Below are 21,905 nucleotides of genomic sequence, written 5' to 3' on the forward strand. Positions count from 1 at the left end.
TTGAGCTGTGGAGCTGTGTCTTTTCCCAACCATCCCAAGCTTGTAGGCTGGAAGCACGCCAGCTAAATTTTCAAAAAGATAGGGGGGAGGTGGTTTAAAAATGCACACCGTGATTAACAGGCGGGGAATCTGCCCTCCTGGGGATGTTGCAATTGCCAGGAAACTTCGAGTAGCGGATTGAATGGATCCAGGAAAAGGTTGTCGACAGTCCGTCGCGCCATCCCACCCCACCCTCCCCTTCCCTCACAAATCGCCGGGCCTCCCGGGGGCGTGAGATGGGGACTCCAGGCCAGGGTGTGGTGCTCCGCAGGGCTCTCCGGCGGCCTCTCAGAGAGGCCTGCAAAGGGGAGGATCCCTCCTTACTCTGCCCTCCCAGCCTTTGGCTCCAGAGAGGTCAGTCTTTTGGCTAAAGAAATGTTTGTGTTACGTCAGGTATTGGTGGACCAAGTCAGTCTTCGCGACCCAAGCACACGGCAGGGCGGGGAGGTGGGTAGCATTAGCGAGCAGCGAGTTTGACGCTCTGCCGCTTACCCTAGCTCGGGTACCTCTGCCTCCACCCCCCGGAGTATCTGGCAGCCCAAGTCCGCCCCTGGGAGGGAGTGTGCGTTGGCCTTCAGCCAGCCTTCTCCGTGCAAGCAGCAGAGTTCCGATCTGAACTTCAGGGTTGGCGCCCCTCCCTACCACTCCCCCTCACTTTGCTCTCCTCTAAGGCTCCATCTTCCGCCAATTGTGACCCGAGGAACCCGCCGCCCTGACGCCCGGTAGCTGGCGAGCGGCAGCGCCGGGAGAGGCTCAGTCGAATACAAACCTCCATGACCCCTAGCTGGCGCCGCATGCACCTCCGCCAGAGCTCTCGGGCGTGCCGGTAACCTGCTGAGAGCGACTGCGGCCTACAGGCGAGGCGCAGGTGGGGGCCGGGGGCGGTCGCAGCAACGGCTGGCTGGTTCTCTCGTTTGGGCTGCCTAGGCGGCGACCAGCAACGCTCCCTCCGCAGCGGCGCCCCTTCCGAAGCTGCCTCTGTGCTATCCTCCGCCGGCCCCCTAGCCCTGCCACTCATCAGTGGGTCAGTCCAACTCCTGGCTACGAGGGACGGGGACCCTCCATCCAGCCTGCCGCTCTACTCTGGGCCTGACCGTGGCGGAAGGTGCGCAACCTAGGTGAGGACCCACCCACCCCTAGGTCCAGTTGTCCAATGGAGCGCTTCTACCACTCAATGCTTGCAAGGTAACTCCCACTGTAGGCTCTCTGCGGAACTAGTGCCTTGTGCCGGCCAGGGCAAAGGCCCACTTTTACCACCAGCTTGGGGAAAATGTCCGAGACAAGAGCTACCTGGGGAGCCTGCAGGGCCAGGATAGGTAGTTAAGCAGGAGAACCTGCCTGGCGCGACTTAAGGCTTAACTGTTTGCATGGTTCAACAATTGAGCTTACAGATTTAGGAATTTAGGGTAGAACCTTACCCACTCCTGCTGAGTTCTACTGTGGGGATGGGATGGGAAAATGAGGAAGAGAAATGAGGGAGGTAAGGAGCCAAGGACAGTGTTGGGGAAGCTATCAGTGGCAGTGTGAAGCTACTGGCTCCCCTGAGGACCGAACACTTCAACACTTGGCCACCTTGGGGTGTTGTGCTCAGTTCAGCCTTTGCTTGTGGTAAGGGGCTTGAGGCCACAAGGTAAGTGCACTTCTGTTGGCCCAACTCTCCAGGCAGAGACCGAATGACAACCTCTCATGACAAATGTCATGATTTTGTGGAAAATGAGGCCAAGCTTAGTTCCCCTATTTGCAGGAAGATGAAATCTGAGTGGTTGAAGGATAGTCTTGCAGTGAATCATTTTGAAGGAAGGGAAGTAGAGCAGGGGTGCTCTCTTCAAATGCCTTCAAAGCAGTCACATGTAAAAGGATTGTTTGTCTTAAATGTCTCTGGAAAGGAGAACCCAGGAAGGGTCAGATTTCAACAGAGTGGAAACCACCAGGAGGCAGAATTAAGCTTACTATAAAGGAACCTTATTCTAACAGGGCGGGAGGAGTATTTTTATCGTGTATCAGGCAATTTGCTAAGTGCTTTACATAAATTATCCCATTTAACACTTAGCAAGGTTTGGATATGTCCAATGATAAAATGGAATGCCAGGAGGTAGTGGAGTCTGCTGATCTAGGCTGCAGCTCTTTCTGTTCTTAAGTTAAGATGAGGTTTGTGACAACCATCTACTCATTTGCTGGGGCTGAAAAAGGCTTGTACAAGAAATTGGGAGAGTCTATCACTCATTCATGTCGTGACTTTAGAGAAATCCCATCATCTCTCTGGACTTTAAGTCCCTCTTCTGTAAAGTCAGAGAATTAGACTTCACTGGGTTACCTGAAAAAAATCCCTTTGACCAGTAAAAATAAAATTATAAAAAAAAATGGGCTTTAGTTTTTTGCACTCTTGAATTTACAGGAGTTGTAGAATTGGATCTCCACAACATCTTGAAGATGGACCCCTAAAGGAACTAAAATGCCTCTCCCTTCTTTCACTGGCTGAGGTGTGACTCTAATGTCCATCCAACAGATAAGCTTTCAATGGCTGCAGCGTTTCCCAACAGCCAAGGTCTCTGAAGAGTAAAAACTCAGGGCCTCCTTTGATGTTGCTTGGATTGTCCTATGACAACTACATTGCTGTCTAGTCACTGCAAAGGCAATTGCTCTGTCTTGTTATGCAAAACGGAGAAGGCAATGGCACCCCACTCCAGTACTCTTGCCTGGAAAATCCCATGGATGGAAGAGCCTGGTAGGCTGTAGTCCATCGGGTCGCTAAGAGTTGGACACGACTGAGCGACTTCACTTTCACTTTTCACTTTCATGCATTGGAGAAGGAAATGGCAGCCCACTCCAGTGTTCTTGCCTGGAGAATCCCAGGGACGGTGGAGCCTGGTGGGCTGCCATCTATGGGGTTGCACAGAGTAGGACATGACTGAGGTGACTTAGCAGTAGCAGTTATGCAAAAATGCAGAGCATCTGCTGGTGTGGTGCGTTGTACTGAGCAACTGGAGATGAGGGCAAAGAGTAATGGATGAAATAGGCTCTTGCCCTTAGAGAGCTTCAAGTCATTTGTGGGGAAGGCACGTACAAGGATCGCAGACCATATTATAAGGCAGAATGTTGCTTTGAAGGGGGTGTACAGAAAAGGCAGAAATCATGTGGAGCCATAAAAATACACTAGGTTAAAAATTTGGGAGCCTTAGATTCTAATGTTGGCTGGTCACTTAAGGCAGGTCAGCCCACCTTTTGAGGCCTGAAGCTTTAAGACTTTCTGATATTAGATGAGAATTTCTGGTTTGGGTGGGTCCTCAAGAGGTATTTGTGGTGGGCCTTGAAGGGCTCTGGGTAGGGTTTACACTGAAGACAGCAGAGACTGGGACAAAATTCCTGGGCACATGAAAAACATGTGTGCCTTCATGGATATGTTGTTTTTCAGTTGCTCAATTGTGTCCTACTCTTTGCACCCCATGGACTGCAGCACACCAGGCTTCCCAGTCCTTCACAATCTCCCCAAGCTTGCTCAAACTCATGTCCATTGAGTCAGTGATGCCATCCAACCATCTCATCCTCTGTCATCCCCTTCTCTGCCTGCTTTCAATATTTCCCAACATCAGGGTCTTTTCCAATGAGTCAGCTCTTCACATCAGGTGGCCAAACTATTGGAGCTTCAGCTTCAGCATTGGACCTTCCACTGAATATTTAGAGTTGATTTCCTTTAGGATTGACTGGTTTGATCTCCTTGCTGTCCAAGGGAGTCTCAAGAGTCTTCTCCAGCACCAGAGTTTGAAGGCATCAATTCTTCGGTGCTCAGCCTTTTTTATTGTCCAGGTCTCACATCTGTACATGACTACTGGAAAAACCATAGCTTTGACTATCCGGACCTTTGTCAACAAAGTAATGTCTCTGCTTTTTAATGCACTGTCATAAGTTTGTCATTGCTTTACTTCCAAGGAGTGAGCATCTTTGAATTTCATGGCTGCAGTCATCGTATGCGATGATTTTGGAGCCCAAGAAAATAAAGTCTGTCACTGTTTTCATTGTTTCCCTATCTATTTGCCATGACATGATGGGACTGAATGCCATGATCTTAGTTTTTTGAATGTTGAGTCTTAAGTCACTTTTTCACTTTCCTCTTTCACTTTCATCAAGAGGCTCTTTATTTCCTCTTTGCTTTCTGCCATAAGGGTGGTATCACCTGCATGTCTGAGGTTATTGATATTTCTCCCAGCAATCTCAATTCCATCTTGTGATTTATCCAGCCCAGCATTTCACATGATGTACTCTGCATATAAGTTAAACAAGCAGGATGACAAGATACAGCCTTGACATACTCCTTTTCCAATTTGGAACCCGTCTGTTGTTCTATGTTTAGTTCTAACTGTTGCTTCTTGTTCTTGACCTGCATACAGGTTTTGCAGGAGGCAGGTAAGGTGGTCTGGTATTCCCATGTCTTTAAGAATTTTCCACGCTTTGTTGTGATCTACACAGTCAAAGGCTTTAGCATAGTCAATGAAACAGAAGTAGATGTTTTTCTGGAGCTCTCTAGCTTTTTCTATGATCCAGTGGATGTTGGCATTGATCTCTGGTTCCTCTGCCTTTTCTAAATCCAGCTTGTACATCTGAAAGTTCTCAGTTCACATACTGTTGAAGCCTAGCTTGAAGGAACTGACAGCTAATGGCTAGTGTGACTGCTGATCCAAAAAAAGGAAATAGAAATTGGGGTTGCAAACGGAGCCCTTGAACACTAGACTCAGGCAATTTGGACCTGCTCCTGGAAAGGCAAATTTAGCAGCTTGCAGCCATGCTTGGTTTTTGAGCTGGGCAGTGCCAGTGAACAAATACCTGTGACATTGTGTAGTCTCCCATAAAAAACTATGGCTTGCCCAGTCTTTATTCTACTCAGAAGTTCAAGGAATGGCAGTGCTTCCCTGTCTAATGGTAGACAGTACCTCCTAATGCCAATGGAGAAGAAACACCATAGGGCTGGAGTGACCCATCCTTGAGATGGCTGCCAGTGAACTGCACATGGTCTGGCCCTTTGCTAGGAGTGAGGGTGGTCAGCCATGTTGGCTGCTGAGGGATGGAGGAGGACACTGGTGGACTGAGTGTAATCCTCACTGTCTGATTGAGGCTGAAGGACATAGGGCACAGTGGAGACTTGGAGAAGGGCAAGGGAAGACAGAGTCTTCCAGATCATGTGACTTGACTTAATGGTATATCCTGTCCAGAAAAAAAGATTTTGGAAACTGCCAGTGGAATCAAGAGTGGATCCAGGTTTTTGATGTGGTCTGGTGATATTGAAGAAACCTAGCCAATCCTGCTGCAGAGATGGAAAGAACTTTTGCCTGGGAGTCAGGAGACTTTAGTTTAATCAAGTCTCTTTCCCTGAGCTTCACTTTTTCCACTGTTAGTTATGTAAGTGGGGGAGGTCGGCCTCAGTGATTCTTTAGGTCCTTTCTAGCTCTAAAGACCTAGGAAAGATATATGATTTGTATCCCCCATGGATGAATCCAGAGAGACTTTGTCCAGATTTGAAGGTATAAAACTGGGATTCATTGTGAACTGAGGGCTTACAAAAAAAATCTTTGTATTGCAGACTGAGACTCCTTGTCCTTGCAAGAGGAAGGTCAGAAGGAGTGCCATTGAGCCGAATTTTTAGGATATTTCCTTTCTCAAATCCACTTCTTTTTCCATCCTCTACCAACAATTCTTTTTCAGATTTCCAGTGACCATTGCTCTGCCCTTAGCACCTGACACATTGGGCCTTTTTTATCTATTTCTTCTTACAGAGGGGAGCTTTTGGGCTCTTTGCCTTGTGTTTACACAGTGAACCTCAGAGCCATCGTCATCGTCTCTTTCCTAGAATCCAACATACACAACCTTGTCCCAGTTGACTTAAATGCTAAGTCTTTATAGTCAATGTTGATAATATCTTTTGTCTTTTATTGAATTTTAAAACATAAGAGTAATTCTGCAGCTTACTTTGAAAAGCATCAAAAGATAAGAAAATACAGCGCCAGACTGGGCTCTATGCTACACAGCAACGGATGGGATGGGGGGAGGGGGGGAGTCTAGGGAGGGAGGGGGTGTATGTATAATTATGGCTGATTTACGTTGTATGGCAAAAACCAACACAACATTGTAAAAATTAAAAAAAAAACTTTACAAAAAGACTTCAATCAAAAAATGGATAGATGGATTAATAAGTAGATAAATGAATAATTAATAAATGGATGATAAATCAATAGATAAATGAATGAATGGCAAACAGATAAATAAAATATGGGGAGAAATAAGTAATGTACAGTTAAAAGTGCCATGTGCTCAATCGCTCAGTTGTGTCCGACTATTTGTGGCCCCATGGACTGTAGTCTGCCCTACCCACCCCAGGCTCCTCTGCCCATGGAATTTTCCCAGGCAAGAATAATAGAGTGGGGTGCCATTTCTTTTTCCAGGAGATCTTCCCAACCCAGGGATAGAAGCTGCCTCTCTTGCATCTCCTGCATTGACAGGCAGATTCTTTTACCACTAGTGCCACTTTCTTATCGGTTGCGCTAGTGGTAAAGAACTCTTCTGCCAATGCAGAAGATATAAGAGATGCAGGTTCGATCCCTGGGTTGGGAAGAGCCCCTAGAGCAGGGCATGGAAATCCACTCCAGTATTCGTGCCTAGAGAATCCCATGGACAGAGGAGCCTGGCAGGCTACCGTCCAGAGGGACTCACAGAGTTGGATACAACTGAAGTGACTTAGGACGCACGCCACCTGGGAAACCCCAATAAACAGTCATATTGCAGATAATTCAAACTATATAAAAGTACACAGAATAAAAAGGAAAAGCTCCTTACATCCATATTTTCCTCCCAGAGGTAAATATAGTTTGCAGTTTTCTGTGTATTATTCTAATCCTTTTTTCTATATGTGTCCAAAAATATATACATCCATATCAACCTAATAGTTTTGCTTTTAAATTTAAATGGATCCCACTTTATAGCTGAGTCAGTAATTTGCATTTTTGACTTCACAATATATTTTGGACATCTCATTTCATTATATGGATCTACCTCATTTTTAAAAACAGCTACATATTTCATAGTATGGGTATACCATAGTGTATTTAAATATTTCTTCTGATGGACAGCTAAATGATTTCCAATTCTTTCCTATGATACATGAGGCTTCAGGATACCTCTTTGGTTATTTATTATGTACATGTGAACATCTATTTATGTAAGGTAGATTCCTAGAAATGGAATTGTTGTGCCAAAAGAGTTATGCTTTAAAATTCTGCCCCTCCCCTCCAATATTTCATTATGGAGATTTTCAAACATACAGTTAAGTTGAAAGAATTATACAGTGAACACCCATATATCCACTACCTAGATTCTACCATTAACATTTAACTATATTTGCTTTATCACATATCCCTCTTTCTATACATTCATTAAGTCATCTTTCAAATTCTGTACATTGTACAAATGAAATATGGTATTTGAGCCATTTACATATTCCTTACTACTGCAGAGGTTAAGCACATAAAAATATACTTATTAGCCATTTATATTTCTTTTCTATAAATTTTCTTTTCATATTAGTGCTCATTTGTCTGTGGTAGCTTGTTCGTATTTTGCCTGTGGATCTGTGAAAGCTCTTTATTTTGTAATATGTCTTATGCAGTGATGATCTTGCAGAACTCAGAGTTTTTTCAAAAACATTATTTGGCTGATTGAAAATTCTTTCCTTTCAACCTGTCTCACTATTTTCGTCCTCAAGCTGTCATAATTTCTCTCCTGGACAATTTGTCTAAAAACAAATCTGATGGTATCACTCTCCTGCTTAAAACAAATCTGATGATGTCAACAGTCCCACAATGCAGAATATAGTCCAAGCTCTTTAGCCTTAAGTCTAACTCTGTCTGACAACAAACTGCCTCTCTATTGCTATCCCTTCTACTCTAGTTTAAAACTCCTGAATTCAGCCAAATTTAGCAACTTGCTTTTCTTCATATGCACACCAAAAATTTTATCCTCTTTTTTTTTCTTCAGGCCTTCCATCTGAAATATTCTTTACTCCTCCTATCTCCACTTGACTAAATTTTGTTTATCCTTTAAGGCCTCTTCCACATGGTCATCCCAAAGTCAATTCCTTCAACATGCATGTACTTCAAAGGAAATGTACACTCTTCTCTGAAGTTTCAGCCTCTCTCACTCTCTTCCTCCTCTTCCCCATGCTCCACACCCGAACTAGCTCTTCTACTATCTACTTAGCTACATGCATAAAAAAGTATTACATTTTTCTGTTTTCTTTCTCTTTAAGGGCCTTAAACATTAGGTGCTCAAAAAGTTAAGAAATGGATGAATTTAGCCTGAAAATAAGTGCAGACTCATATACCTAAAGAAAGGAATTTCCATATCTGCCTTGGCATTCTTGGTGTATCTGAAGATTTTTGGGTAGAGTGCAATAGAGGCATATGGAAGGATAGAACAACTTGGAATGTTTTTAGTGCTGATTGATGTCCTTTCTCTGAGACGGATGATGTAAGAAGTACAACTTAGTGATGGAGGTTATGGGTGGGAACCACAGAGCTATTTCTGAGCTGTTAACACTTTGGGCACTGCTGATTTGTCAAAGTCAATCTGAATGTAATGTGGCTAAAGCTACTTTGTTATGTCATCTTGGACAGACTGCTAACACTCTGAGCTTCAGGTTCTCATTGGTCAAACGATGGGAAAATAATACCCATTTTGCCACAGGAAGGAGCAGATTACGTGATCTGTGGAAATACACAGTTTAAAAAGAACTAAAATACCACATAAGTTTGAAGTATTTCTTTTTACAAATTTTTTTTATTTTAATGGAGGCTAATTACTTTACAATATTGTAGTGGTTTTTACCATACATTGGATTTAGTTACCTAATAAACGAATAAATGAATCAGCCATGAGTGTACATGTGTTCCCCATCCTGAGCCCCCCTCCCTGATTCTTGTGGTGTTGAGTCAGGAGACCTGAGTTTGAGGCATTACTTTTGACAAGTACCTTGCTCTTTCTTGGCTTTGGTTTGCCATCTATACAACTTGATTAGACTAGACTTGTGATTTTCAGCAAAAATGTATTCCATGGAAGCCCAGTATGCTCCCAGTGGAACTCCTTGGGCTCTTAGATTGTCTTCTGGGTTGGTACCCAAGAGATGGTCTAGACTAAGCTAAATAATCTCCAAAATTCTTTGAGTTATGATGTTCTTGCTTCTGTCTCTCTAGTGGTTCTACCATCACTGCAAAACATGGTGGTAATGAATCTATTCAGATAGATACATTCCAGATATTCCTATCTGAACCTCTCTCACACTTCTTTCCCAGGGTCTTTACTGTCTCCAGTTTTCCGCCATGGTCTGTGGCCTGTCTCCTAGGACTGGCTATTTTTGGAGCTTGTTCTCAGATACCAAGGCCATTGTTAATGCCACAGTTGAGGGCTGTGGGGGCAATGGCCAATGGAAGAAGGAAGGAAGGCACAGCCTGAGTTCCCAAGTGCTTTGTGGAAGCCCCCTTGACCACGATCTTTTGGGTTATGAGTGGGAAGAACAGCATCAGTGAAACAAGTAGCCTATGAAGGTTCACTACCCATTCCCCTAGTTTGATTCTCAAAGCTTACAGTTAGCAGGGGGAAGAGCAGCATCAGTGAAACAAGTAGCCTATGAAAGTTCACTACCCATTCCCCTAGTTTGATCCTCAAAGCTTACAGCTAGCTTCAATTAGCTTACAGTTGCGATCTGAAGTCACTCCTGGCTTTTGGACACACAAGCAGATGGTACTGGCCCTTGCCTAACACCTAAAGCCAATCTCTCAGTCTAGCTCCCAAGGCATCCTTCTAAACTAGCCTATCTCTCCTATTTTTTCCATCTGTTTATTAGGTAACTGAATCCTAATAAACCTAATTGAGGACCACCCTCAAATAAAATGTAACTGAGCTCCAGAAAACCTCGTTAATGACCATTTGCAAACAAAACACCACAGTTTGTTCTGTTTCAGAATGGCATTTTCCTGATTTAAAAAAGAACAAGGAGAGAAAGACTGTATTCAACAGTTTGAAATTCCTCCCAAGTATATTTCAATCCAAGTATTGACCAGTTAAAGACTGAGGAGAGAAACAAAAGGGGAAGAAAAGGAGAAAAAGAGAGATGGGGAGGGAGGTGGGATGAAAATCAGTGAGTGACACAGGCACTCACAAAGGTAAAATTATGAAGTTTTGAAGTGCTCTTTATCCCTGTGCCTTCACAGCTCCCATCTGAATGAGAGGGGAATTATTCATAATAGCTCATCAGAAGCAGTGATCAGAGTACCATTACCCCAGACTATCTCTGGTCTCCCAGAAGTAGGCCCCCTTAAACAAACCATTTGTTCACTTTTTCCTTGCTTACTCATCCCCCCAACCTGCTTGTTGATATCTTGATGCCTTCATAACTACCATTCTGCAAGCTAGATTGGGATTCAGGAGGTCAAGAGAATTGGGATGTTGGAAGATGAAGATGGGTAGGGAAGTTTGGACCCTTGGGCTGAGGACCTTGAAGCTAAAAGTGGGAGAATTTATATGGTCAGTACTCTGTTCTTCCTGTCCCTGGTGATGAGGGGTTGTTGGGGGTTGGGGATAGGGTTAGAGGACAAGAGAATGTAGGCTAAAGAAACTGGATCATGGACATTGTTGAAGTCAGATCATCTTGAAGCCTGATTTTAGTCAACAGCTTCCATCACTTTTTTCCTAGCCCCAAACCAGTGATGAAGGCACATTTGATTTTCTTTTTCTTAGTCCTACCATTTTTATTCCTGTGGAGCAAAATGAGAAAGAGCCAGGGGGATAAGACTTGGGAGGAGGGTTAGGTGAAACAATAGTCAGCTAGGGTTTCAGAGAAGAGCTGATAATCAGGACAATGGGAATGGGTTTCTGGAGCAGAACAGGGGGTGGTGGGCAGAGGTTCCCTGCTTATCTGTCTTGGCTTCTGACAGAATCCTGAGCAGGAAATGGGCTGTACACATATTGTTCTCCAAGGTTGGAGGACAGGTGGCTTGTGGCCTTCTCCATCTGCAAAAGTAGACAATGGGCTGATGGGAAAGCACTAGGCCTTGTGTCTGGGGTCTCTGCTCTTCCCATCCCCAACTTTGATGACCTGGCCTCCTTTTCTTGTTTAGGTGTGTGTTTATTTTTTTTCTGGTATGGAAAACAGTAGACCTCATGGATCCTGAGAGTCTGATTCCAGGAAACAAGTGGTGAAGATGGGTGAGTGTGGGGCATAGTGCCCAGCTTCAGGGTATTCTAATTGCCCACTTCATTTGCCTCATCACTTTGCCCTCAGGTCCCAAGTGCTGTAGCTCCACAGTTCCCTATCTTTTCTCTCTTCCCTTCCCTTCTGTCCCTCCCCTCAGTTAAAGCCCAATTTCTTCCATGCCATTTGATCCCAGCTATATTTTAGGAAATATCTTGTGATTAATTCATACTAAGGTGTACTTGATTGATTTACAGCCATCTTCTCCCACCCCATTCTCTCACAGAATAGTTCTTCCTCTCTGATAGCAGTGTTTGGCTATCATTGGTGGGCCTTTCTGGCTTCTGGTCCCCATTCTCACTTCATAGTTCAGTTCTGTCCAGTCGCTCAGCCATGTCCGACTCTTTGTGACCCCATGGACTGCAGCATGCCAGGCTTCCCTGTCCATCACCAACTCCCGGACCTTGCTCAAACTCACGTCCATCAAGTCAGTGATGCCATCCAACCATATCATCTTCTGTTGTCCCCTTCTCCTCCTGCCTTCAACCTTTCCCAGCATCAGGATCTATTCCAATGAGTCAATTCTTCACATCAGGTGGGCAAAGTACTAGAGCTTCAGCTTCAGCATCAGTCCTTCCATGAATATTCAGGACTGATTTCCTTTATGATTGACAGGTTTGATCCTTGCTGTCCAAGAGACTCTCTCTTCTCCAACACCATAGTTCAAATCTGACTTCACAGATAGGGAATAAATAGAGCAGACTTTTCTCTGTCGTCAGGTTATTCATCTGTAAACCAGGATAATAGTAACTATCTCATCAGCTTATTCACTTCAGCTCAGTTCAGTCGCTCAGTCGTGTCCGACTCTTTGTGACCCCATGAACCGCAGCACGCCAGGCCTCCCTGTCCACCACCAACTCCCGGAGTCCACCCAAACCTATACCCATCGAGTCGATGATGCCATCCAACCATCTCATCCTCTTTCATCCCCTTCTCCTCCTGCCCTCAATCTTTCCCAGCATCAGGGTCTTTTCAAATCAGTCAGCTCTTCAAATCAGGTGGCCAAAGTATTGGAGTTTCAGCTTCAACATCAGTCCTTCCCATTACGAGAATTAAGTGAATTTATGCAGTAAAGCACTTGGAACAGGGCCTTACACAGAGTAAGCCCACATTAAATGTTAGCTGTTGTTAATTCTGTCATGAAAGAAGCAGTGTGGTAGTATGAAGAGACCACTGGATTAAGAGTCAAGAGTTCTAGTACTGGCTGTTCCACTCTGTTGCTATGTCTCCATGGACAAGTCCCTGATCCCTCTGGGTTTTAGTTTCACTACTGTGCCATGACGAATGGAACCAAGTTATTTCTAAGGGCCCTCATAGGTCTGTCATTCCTCATAGGTCTGTTATAGAATTCTAATCCCCTAAGGACAGCAGATACTTGGTCAAAAGGGTGGGGTAAGAACAGGATATATAAAATGCCTGGGTAGTAAGCTTTCCACAGAGTAAAGGTTTTTGCTTGGTACTGGCATTAAAACTGCCTTTAGGCTGTTATAAGTTGACATATATGCCAGAGAGTTTTAGCTGTAGATTGGGAAGCTGCAGTAGCTCCAGAAGTCCTCTGTATTTAGTTATATAAAGGCTTAAAAATCCTTATATATAGGCAAATTCACAAGACTCTTACTACCCTAGGGGTGTATGGGAACTATTGTCCAAAATATAAACTTACTCTCTTTGCATGCCATTCTCACTTCAAGCTTCCCTGTGATCACCTGTCCCTTAGTTCCAGACGTAGTTGGCTGGGCCATTCACTGTTCCCCAGAGAGAAACACTGGGTTACATATGTGAAACATAGACTGATTTTCCCTTAGTTGAGATCTTCTCCTCACCTCTCATTATATCTCCCTCCCCAGAACTCTGAGGCTCTTTACCTTCCTAGGCTTGGGATGTGAGAGAGATTGCTAATCTAATAATGAGTCTAAGAGGAAGTGAAGCATTTTGCAGAACCTTTGGCTTGACCCTTGGTAATGAATGGAACAGAGTTTTCTGCACTAATCTTCTCTTGCCTATAACTAGAATTTGGTGTGCCAGCTTCCTCTAGGCTGAGTCAAGAATGAATAGTTATACCCTGGGGTCATGATGTAGCTCAGCTTAGAATCATAGGAAAAAATTTTTCCTACTACTGTCTTTTAATTCCCTACCCCCCCACCCCCCCACCCGAATCTTATGCATCAAAGTAATACAGGCTGGTTGGCCAGTCTTAAGACTGGTGGAGAAGCAGCTGCTCTGTCTGAGCCCATGCTATTCCTGTGACAGAAACCTGCAAATGTAAATTACTCTGCAAAGGTGGGAATGAGCTACTCAACCTCTTTCCCTTATGCAGAGATGAACCTATGGAAGGTTAAAGGTTGGAATTGGTTTGGGAGAGTGTTTGGGCAAAAAGGAGAGCAGGATGGGAAATAGTAAGACTATCTTTTAGACAGTCAGCATTTATTGAGGGTAACTATGTGCTTAGCCTTGGGCCAGGCAATGTTGTAGAGGGAAGGAGAATCTCAGGATGGGTGGAAAAAGATTGTAGGGGAGGTCAGAGGGGCAAAGACCCTAGCCCAGAATTCTTCACATCTAAGACTTCCTCACTGCACTTTTGGAGCAGCAAATGATAGTTAAGTTATAACCAGTGTGATCTTAATATTCAGAAAATCAGAGGAAGTGGAAATCACTTCCCACTGATGTGGGCCAGTGCAGACCTTTGTAGGGTGTGTGAGGAGAAGCAAGGATAATATTCCAAGCAGAGTGTAGGGCATTATGGCTGACCTGTGAATAAATGTTGATCCTCTTCATCTGTTTCACCATCTAGGACAATTACTTCATTTCCCTCCCCACATCTCTTACCCTCCCTTCCTCATGTTCTTTGACTGAACAAAAATGCAGCCAATACTTGGAGATGCCTCTTTGGGAGTCAAGCAACACTACAGCTTTGTGAACTGGTCCATGTGTCTCTTGATCATTATATTCCACTGTCCTGGAATATGCAATAGAGAAGTTTTGAAGGTGGCAAAAGCCTCTTATGCTCATCTCATCCATCAGAGGACAGAGAGAAGAAGCAAGAACTACAATCCTGCAGCCTCCAGAATGAAAACCACAATCACAGAAAGCTAACCAAAATGAATACATGGATCACAGCCTTGTGTAACTCCATGAAGCTATGAGCCATGCCATGGAGGGCCACCTTAGAAGAATGGACATAGTGGAGAATTTTGAGAAAACGTAGTCCACTGGAGATGGGAATGACAAACCACTTCAGTATTCTTGCCTTGAGAACCACATTAACAGTATGAAAAGGCAAAAAGATATGATATCAGAAGATGGGCCCACCCAGGTCAGTAGGTGTCCAATATGCTACTGTGGAAGAGAGAAGTAAGAGCTCCAGAAGAAATGAAGAGGCTGAGCCAAAGCGGAAATTACACCAAGTTGTGGATATGACTGGTGAAAGTAAAGTGTGATGCTGTAAAGAACAATATTGCATAGGAACCTGGAATGTTAGGTCCATGAATCACGATGTAAATTGGAAGTGGTCAAACAGGAGATGGCAAGAGTGAACATCGACATTTTAGGAATCAGTGAACTAAAATGTTCACTAACTAAACTAAATGAACTAAAATCAATGAACTAAAATGGGCAGGGATGGGTGAATTTAATTCACATGATCATTACATCTACTCCTCTGGGTAGGAATCCCTAAGAAGAAAATGGAGTAGCCCTCACAGTCAACAGAAGAGTTCAAAATGCAGTACTTGGGTGCAATCCCAAAAACGACAGAAGGATCTCAGTTCGTCTCAAAGGCAACTCAATCAACATCACAGTTATCCAAGTCTATGCCCCAACCACTAATGCTGAAGAAGCTGAAGCTGAATGGTTCTATGAAGACTTACAAGACCTTCTAGAACTAATACCAAAAAAAAAAAATGTTCTTTCATCATAGGGGATTGGAATGCAGAAGTAGGAAATCAAGACATACCTGGAGTAACAGGCAAGTTTGGCCTTGGAGTACAAAATGAAGCAGGGCAAAAGCTAATAGGGTTTTGTCAAGAGAAAACACTGGTCATAGCAAACACTCTCTTCCAACAACGAGAGAGGCCATTCTATTCATGGACATCACCAGATGGTCAGTATCGAAATCAGATTGATTATAATATATTCTTTGCAGCAGAAAATGGAGAAGCTCTATAGAGTGAGCAAAAACAAGACCTGGAGCTGACTGTGGCTCAGATCATGAGCTTCTTATTGCAAAATTCAGGCTTAAATTGAAGAAAGTTGGGAAAACCACTAAGGCATTCAGATATGACCTAAGTCAAATCCCTTATAATTACCTAGTGGAGGTGATGAATAGATTAAAAGGATTAGATATGGTAGACAAAGTGTCTGAGGGCTTCCCAGGGGGTGCTAGTGGTAAAGAACCCACCTGCCAGTTTAGGAGGCATAAGAGACACGGGTTTGATCCCTGGGTCAGGAAGATCCCCTGGAGGAGGGCATGGCAACCCACTCCAATATTCTTACCTGGAGAATCCCATGGACAGTAGAGCCTGGCAGGCTAGAGTCCATGGGGTTTCACAGAATCTGATATGACTGAAGCAATGTAGCATGCACACACACACAAAGTGCTTGAAGAACTATGGACAGAGATTCACAACATTGTACAGGAGGTGGTGACCAAAACTTTTTCAAAGAAAAGAAATGCAAAATGGTTGTCTGAGGAGGCCTTACAAATAGCCAAGAAAAGAAGAGAGGTCGAAGGCAAAGGAAAAAGGGAAAGATATGCCCAACTGAATTCAGAGTTCCAGAGAATAGCAAGGAGAGATAAGAAAGGCTTCTTAAGTTAACAATGCAAAGAAATAGAGGAAAACAATAGAATACCAAAGACTAGAGATCTCTGCCAGAAATTTGGAGATACTAAGGGAATATTTTGTGCAAAGTTAGGCACAATAAAGGACAGAAACCACAAGAACCTAACAGAAGTACAAGAGATGAAGAAGAGGTGGCATGAATACACAGAAGGCCCATACAGAAAAAAATCTCAATGACCCAGATAACCACAATGGTGTGGTCTCTCTTCTAGAGGCAGACATCCAGGAGTATGAAGTTAAGTGGGCCTTAGGAAGAATTACCTGAAGCAAAGCTTGTAGAGGTTACAGAGTTCCAGCTGAGCTATTTCAAATCCTAAAAGTTGAGGTTGTTAAAGTGCTGCACTCAATATGCCAGCAAATTTGGAAAACTCAGCAATGCCCACAGGACTGGAAAAAGTCAGCTTTCATTCCAATCCCAAAGAAAGGCAATGCCAAAATATGTTCAAAGTACCATACAACTGTGCCAATTTCATATACTAGCAAGGCAATGCTCAAAATCCTTCAAGCTAGGGTTCTACAGTAACTGAACTGAGACCTTCCAGAGGTACAATCTGGGTTTAGAAAAGGCAGAGAAACCAGAGATCAAATTTCCAACCTTAGTTGGATCATAGAAAAAGCAAGAGAATTCCAGAAAATATCTACTTCTGCTTCATTAAATATGCTGAAGCCCTTGACTGTATGGATCACGAAAAACTGGAAAATTCTTAAAGAGATGGGAATATCAGATCACCTTACCTGCCTCTTGAGAAACCTGTATGCAGGTCAAGAAGCAACAGTGAGAACAGGACATGAAACAATGGAGTGGTTCAAAATTCGGAAAGGGGTGCATCAAGGCTGTATATTGTCACCCTGCTTACTTATAAGCAGAGTACATCATGCAAGATGTCTGGCTGGTTGACTCATAAGCTGGAATCAAGATTGCTGGGAGAAGTATCAACAACCTCATATATGCAGATGTTACCACTCTAATGACAGAAAGCGAAGAAAAACTAAAGAGCCTCTTGATGAAAGTGAAAGAAAAGAGAGAGCGTGCTGGCTTAAAGCTCAATATTCAAAAAACGAAGATCATGGCATCCGGTCCCATCACTTCATGGCAAATAGATGGAGGGAAAGTGGAAACAGTGATGGATTTTATTTTCTTGAGCTCCAGAATCTTTGCAGTTTGTGACTGCAGCCACAAAATTCAAAGACACCTTCTCCTTGTAAGAAAAGCTATGACAAACATAGCACATTAAAAAGCAGAGACATCACTTTGCCAACAAAGGTCCATATAGTCAAACCTATGGATTTTCCTCTAGTCATGTACAGATGTGAGAGTTGGACCATGAAGAAGGATGAGTGGCAAAGAATTGATGGTTTCCAATTGTAGTGCTGGAGAAGACTCTTGATAATCCCTTGCACTGCAAGGAGATCAAACCAGTCAATCCTAAAGGAAATCAACTGTGAATATTCATTGGAAGGACTGATGCAGAAGTTGAAGCTCCAATGCTTTGGGCACTTGATGCAAAGAGATGACACATTGGAAAATACTCTGATGCTAGGAAAGATTGAAGGCAAAAGAAGTAGGGGAGTACAGAGGATGAGATGGTTAGATAGCATCACTGACTCAATAGACATGAGTTTGAGCAAAGTCCTGGAGGGAGTAAAGGACAGAGGAGCCTGGAGTGTTGTAGCCCATGAGGTCACAGAGTCAGATGCGACTTAGCAACTGAAAAACAACAAAGTTCATTTAATTTTGCTTTTATTTCTTTTGCTTTAGGAGACAGGTACCAAAAATATTACTACAGTTTATCAAACAGTGTTCTACCTATGTTCTATTCCAAGAGTTTTGCGGTTTCAAGTCTACCTTTATATTTTTAATACATTTTGAATTTTTTTTAATATGGTATGAGGGAATGTTCTAATCTCATTATTTAAAATAAAATTGTCTAGTTTTCACAGGAGCAGTTATTGATGGGACTGTCTTTTCTCTATTGTTTATTCTTGCCTCATTTGTTGTACATTAATTGACCAGAAGTGCATGTGTTCATTCTGGGGTCTCTATTCTGTTACATTGATCTATGTATTTGTTTTAATGCCAGTACTGTGCTTTTCTTTAAAAAAAAATAGTGTTAGCTTTGCAGTATAGTCTGAAGATGGGAAAGTTGATACCTCCAGCTTTGTTCTTTTTTTTTTCAATCAAGATTGCATTGCCTGTTTTTGCTCCTTTTTGGTTCCAAATGACTTTTAGAATAATTTATTCTAGTCCTGTGGGAAAAAAAATATCATGGGTATTTTAATAGGGATTGCATTACATCTGTAGGTTCTTTTGGGTAGTTATGCCATTTTCACAATATTCTTCTGATACAAGAGCACAGGCCATGTTCTCACTTCTTTGTATTATCTTTATTTTCCTTTATGAATATTTTATAGTTTTTAGCATAGAGGTCTTTGACCTACTTGGTTAATTCTCAGATATCTTGTTATTTTTGAGTGACGTTAAACAAGATTTTTAAAGAAACTTTCTCTTTCTGATATTTCATTATTTGTATATAGAAAAATTATAGATTTCAGTATAATAACCTTGTATTGTGCAACTTTACTGAGTTAATTTCTTAGTTCAAGTAGAGTTTGTGTGGAGACTTCAGAGTTTTCTATATAATGTATCATGACATCTGTAAATATATACTGTTTCACTTCTCTTCATATTGGGGTGCTATTTACTTCTTTTTCTTTTCTAATTACTGTGGCTAGGACCTCCAATACTATGTTAAATATAAGTGGTGGGACTGGGAATCCTGGTCTTGTGTCTGAATCTAGGAAACATTTTTAGCTTTTCACTGTTGTGTATAATGTTAGTCGTGTTGCCTTTATCATGTTGTGATATGCTCCCTCTATACCCACTTTGATGAAAAATTTTATCATGAATGAATGTTGAATTTTGTTAAATCTCTTTCTGAATTTCTTTATATAATCATGAGGTGTATCACACTGATTGATTTGCAGATGTTGAACCATCCTTGTGACCTTGAATATTTCTAACTTGATTATATTGTATGCTCCTTTTTATGTATCCTTGGGTTTGGTTTGGTAATATTTTGCTGAAGATTTTTACATCTGTATTCATCAAAGATATTTGCCTGTAACTTTCTATACTTTTGTTATTAGGATAGTGATGGCCTTGTAGAATAAATGTGGGACTTTCAATCCCCTTCAAATTTTTGAATAGTTTGTGAAGGTTATGTAGTATTACTTCTTTAAATGTTTGGTAGAATTCCCTATGAAGCCATCTGAAAGTGAAAGTTGCTCAGTCATGTCTGACTCTTTGAGACCCCATGGACTATATAGTCCATGGAATTCTCCTGGCTATAATACTGGAGTGTATAGTCATTCCCTTCTCCAGGGGATCTTCCTAACCTAGAGATTGAACCCAGGTCTCCTGCATTCAGGCAGATTGTTTACCAGCTGAGCCACCAGGGAAGCCCAAGAATACTGAATTGAGTAGCTTATCCCTTCTCCAGCAGATCTTCCTGACCTAGGAATTGAACCAGGGTCCCCTGCATTGCAGGAGGATTCTTTACCAGCTGAGCTACCAGGGAATCCCATCTAGTTCCACACTTTTGTGAGCTGGGAAATTTTTATTACAAATTCAATTTCCCTACAAGTGACTGATCTAATCAAGTGTTCAGTCTCTTCTTGATTCAGTCTTGGCAGTTCTTATGTTTCTAGAAATTTGTCCATTTCTTCTAAGGTGTCCAATTTTTTGGACATAAAACTGTTAATAGCATTCTCTTTATTTTTGTATAGCTGTGATATCTGTTATCTCTCCTCTTTCATTTCTTACTTTTTTCTTTTAATTTGGGTCCTTTCTCTTTTCTTTTTTGTGATCCTGGATAAGGACTCATCTTTTTTTTTTTTTCCATTGTCTTTTTGAGCTCTATTTTATTTATTTCCTTTCTGATCATTATTACCTCTTCCTTCTGCTTACTTTGGATCTTGTTTCTTTTTTTTTCCATTTTTTTTAAGCTGCTGGTAAGGTAATTTATTTTAAGTTTTTTCTTGCTTCCCAGATGTAAACTTCTCTTAGAACAGCGTTTGCAGCAAAAGCAGAACCAAGAATTCCAAACAATGTCTCTTTGAGTTCACATTGTTTGAGATCCTGTTCTTCCTCTACATGGACATCTGTTTGTTTTAATTTAGGTTCAGTAAGTTTTTAGCCATAATTTATCAAATGCATTTTCAACCCATTTCTCTTTCCTTCTGGGACACATATAATGAGAATGTTGGTAGGCTTGATGCTGTTCTAAAGATCCCTCAAATTGTTCTTACTTTTTAAATTATTATTTTTTTACTGTTCTGTTTGGGTGACTTATATTATTCTGTCTTTCAAATCACTTATGTGTTCTTCTGTATCACATGCTGCTGCTACTGCTGCTAAGTCGCTTCAGTCGTGTCCGACTCTGTGCGACCCCGTAGACGGCAGCCCACCAGGCTCCGCCGTCGCTGGGATTTTCCAGGTAAGAGTACTGGAGTGGATATCACATAATCTGCTGTTAATTCCTACTAGTGTATGTTTCACTTTAGTTAATGAATTATTCTGTTCTGACTTCTTTTTCATATTTTTTACTTCCTTGTTAGAATTCTCACTGTGTTCATCTCTTCATCTGTTCCCTAATTCAGTTATCATTTTATTACTAATTCTTTGAACTCTTTATATGGTAAATTATTTTTCTCTGTTTCACTAGTTTTTTGTTTTTCTTCTTGTTCTTTCATTTGAAGCACATTCCTCTGTCCTGTTATTTTGCTTAACTTTCTATGAAATTAGATGAAACAGTTACCTATCCCAGTCTTGAAGGACTGGCTTTGTGTGGCAGCATCCTATACAGTCTGTGTGTGCCCAGTGATTTTGGTGGGAGAACTGGATTTTATGTGAGCATGAGTTGTATCTTCCCCCAATGTTGTCATGGCAGTTGTCACATTGGTAGGAGATGAGGCTGGAGATGGAGTGTCTAGAGCCAGAATCAAATGTGAGCTGGGTCTTCTCCTTTGCTCAATGGTCAACACCACCCTATTTGAGAGTGGGATTGAGGCCCAAGTTGCTAGAGCAGAATCCTTGAGAGTTGGGTCTAAACTAGTTCTGTTCCTTCTAAATAAGTGCTCTCTCTCCTCCCAGCATTGGAACCCACGCCGTAGAACGGATCAGGGCCAGAGCAAGTGGGGCTGGAGCCAGCACATGGTAGCAGTCAGGGTGTTGCTAAGGCAGTCCTGGCACCAGAGTTCCAGACCACTCTAAATCTGCTGCCTCCATGAGCTCCAGTGATGACTGCCTTTGCCTTGCTCAGTTGCGATGGCAGGTCTGAGCTGGCTTTGATCGCTTAAACTATGCACTCTTCCTGGCTGTGGCTAATTTTCCCTAGTGTTTAATTGTGCCATGGAATACTTAGGGTGGCAGAAGGCACTGGGCTCGAGTTGAGGTACATGCTAGGGCAGTTGAGAGAACCAGGCTGGAGTCCTGGGTAGTTTTAATCTACTTACTCTTCCTTGTTTCTGGAGTAAGCAAGTGTGTGAGCATTCTTTCTGAACAGAGTCTAGGTTTCTTACAGATCTGCCCTTAGTACCATTGGTTTTCAAAACGGCTAAGCGGATTCATCTTCCCTGTGTGGACCATAGATCTAAGGGGCCCAATATGTGATTCAAACTGTTCATTCCACAGGGAGGATCTCCAAGCTCATGTAATCCACCTTCTCTTCTGTGCCCAT

At 42.5% G+C, this 21,905-nt stretch overlaps 1 protein-coding gene across 3 annotated transcripts in view; it reads left to right on the plus strand.

Annotated features, from left to right (window-relative positions):
• Positions 1–697: 697 nt before the first annotated feature.
• Positions 698–21,905, plus strand: part of ARHGEF9 (Cdc42 guanine nucleotide exchange factor 9) — a 440,519-nt gene continuing 419,311 nt past the window's right edge. For all 3 annotated transcript variants that reach the window (XM_081565580.1, XM_081565579.1, XM_081565581.1), the window contains exon 1: positions 698–1,157. The gene's annotated coding sequence lies outside the window, so the exon portion shown is untranslated. The remainder of the gene's footprint in view (positions 1,158–21,905) is intronic.

The sequence above is a fragment of the Giraffa tippelskirchi genome, chromosome X (genome assembly GCF_054371585.1).
Source record: "Giraffa tippelskirchi isolate mGirTip1 chromosome X, T2T-mGirTip1v1.2.pri, whole genome shotgun sequence".
Classification (NCBI taxonomy): Eukaryota; Metazoa; Chordata; class Mammalia; order Artiodactyla; family Giraffidae; genus Giraffa; species Giraffa tippelskirchi.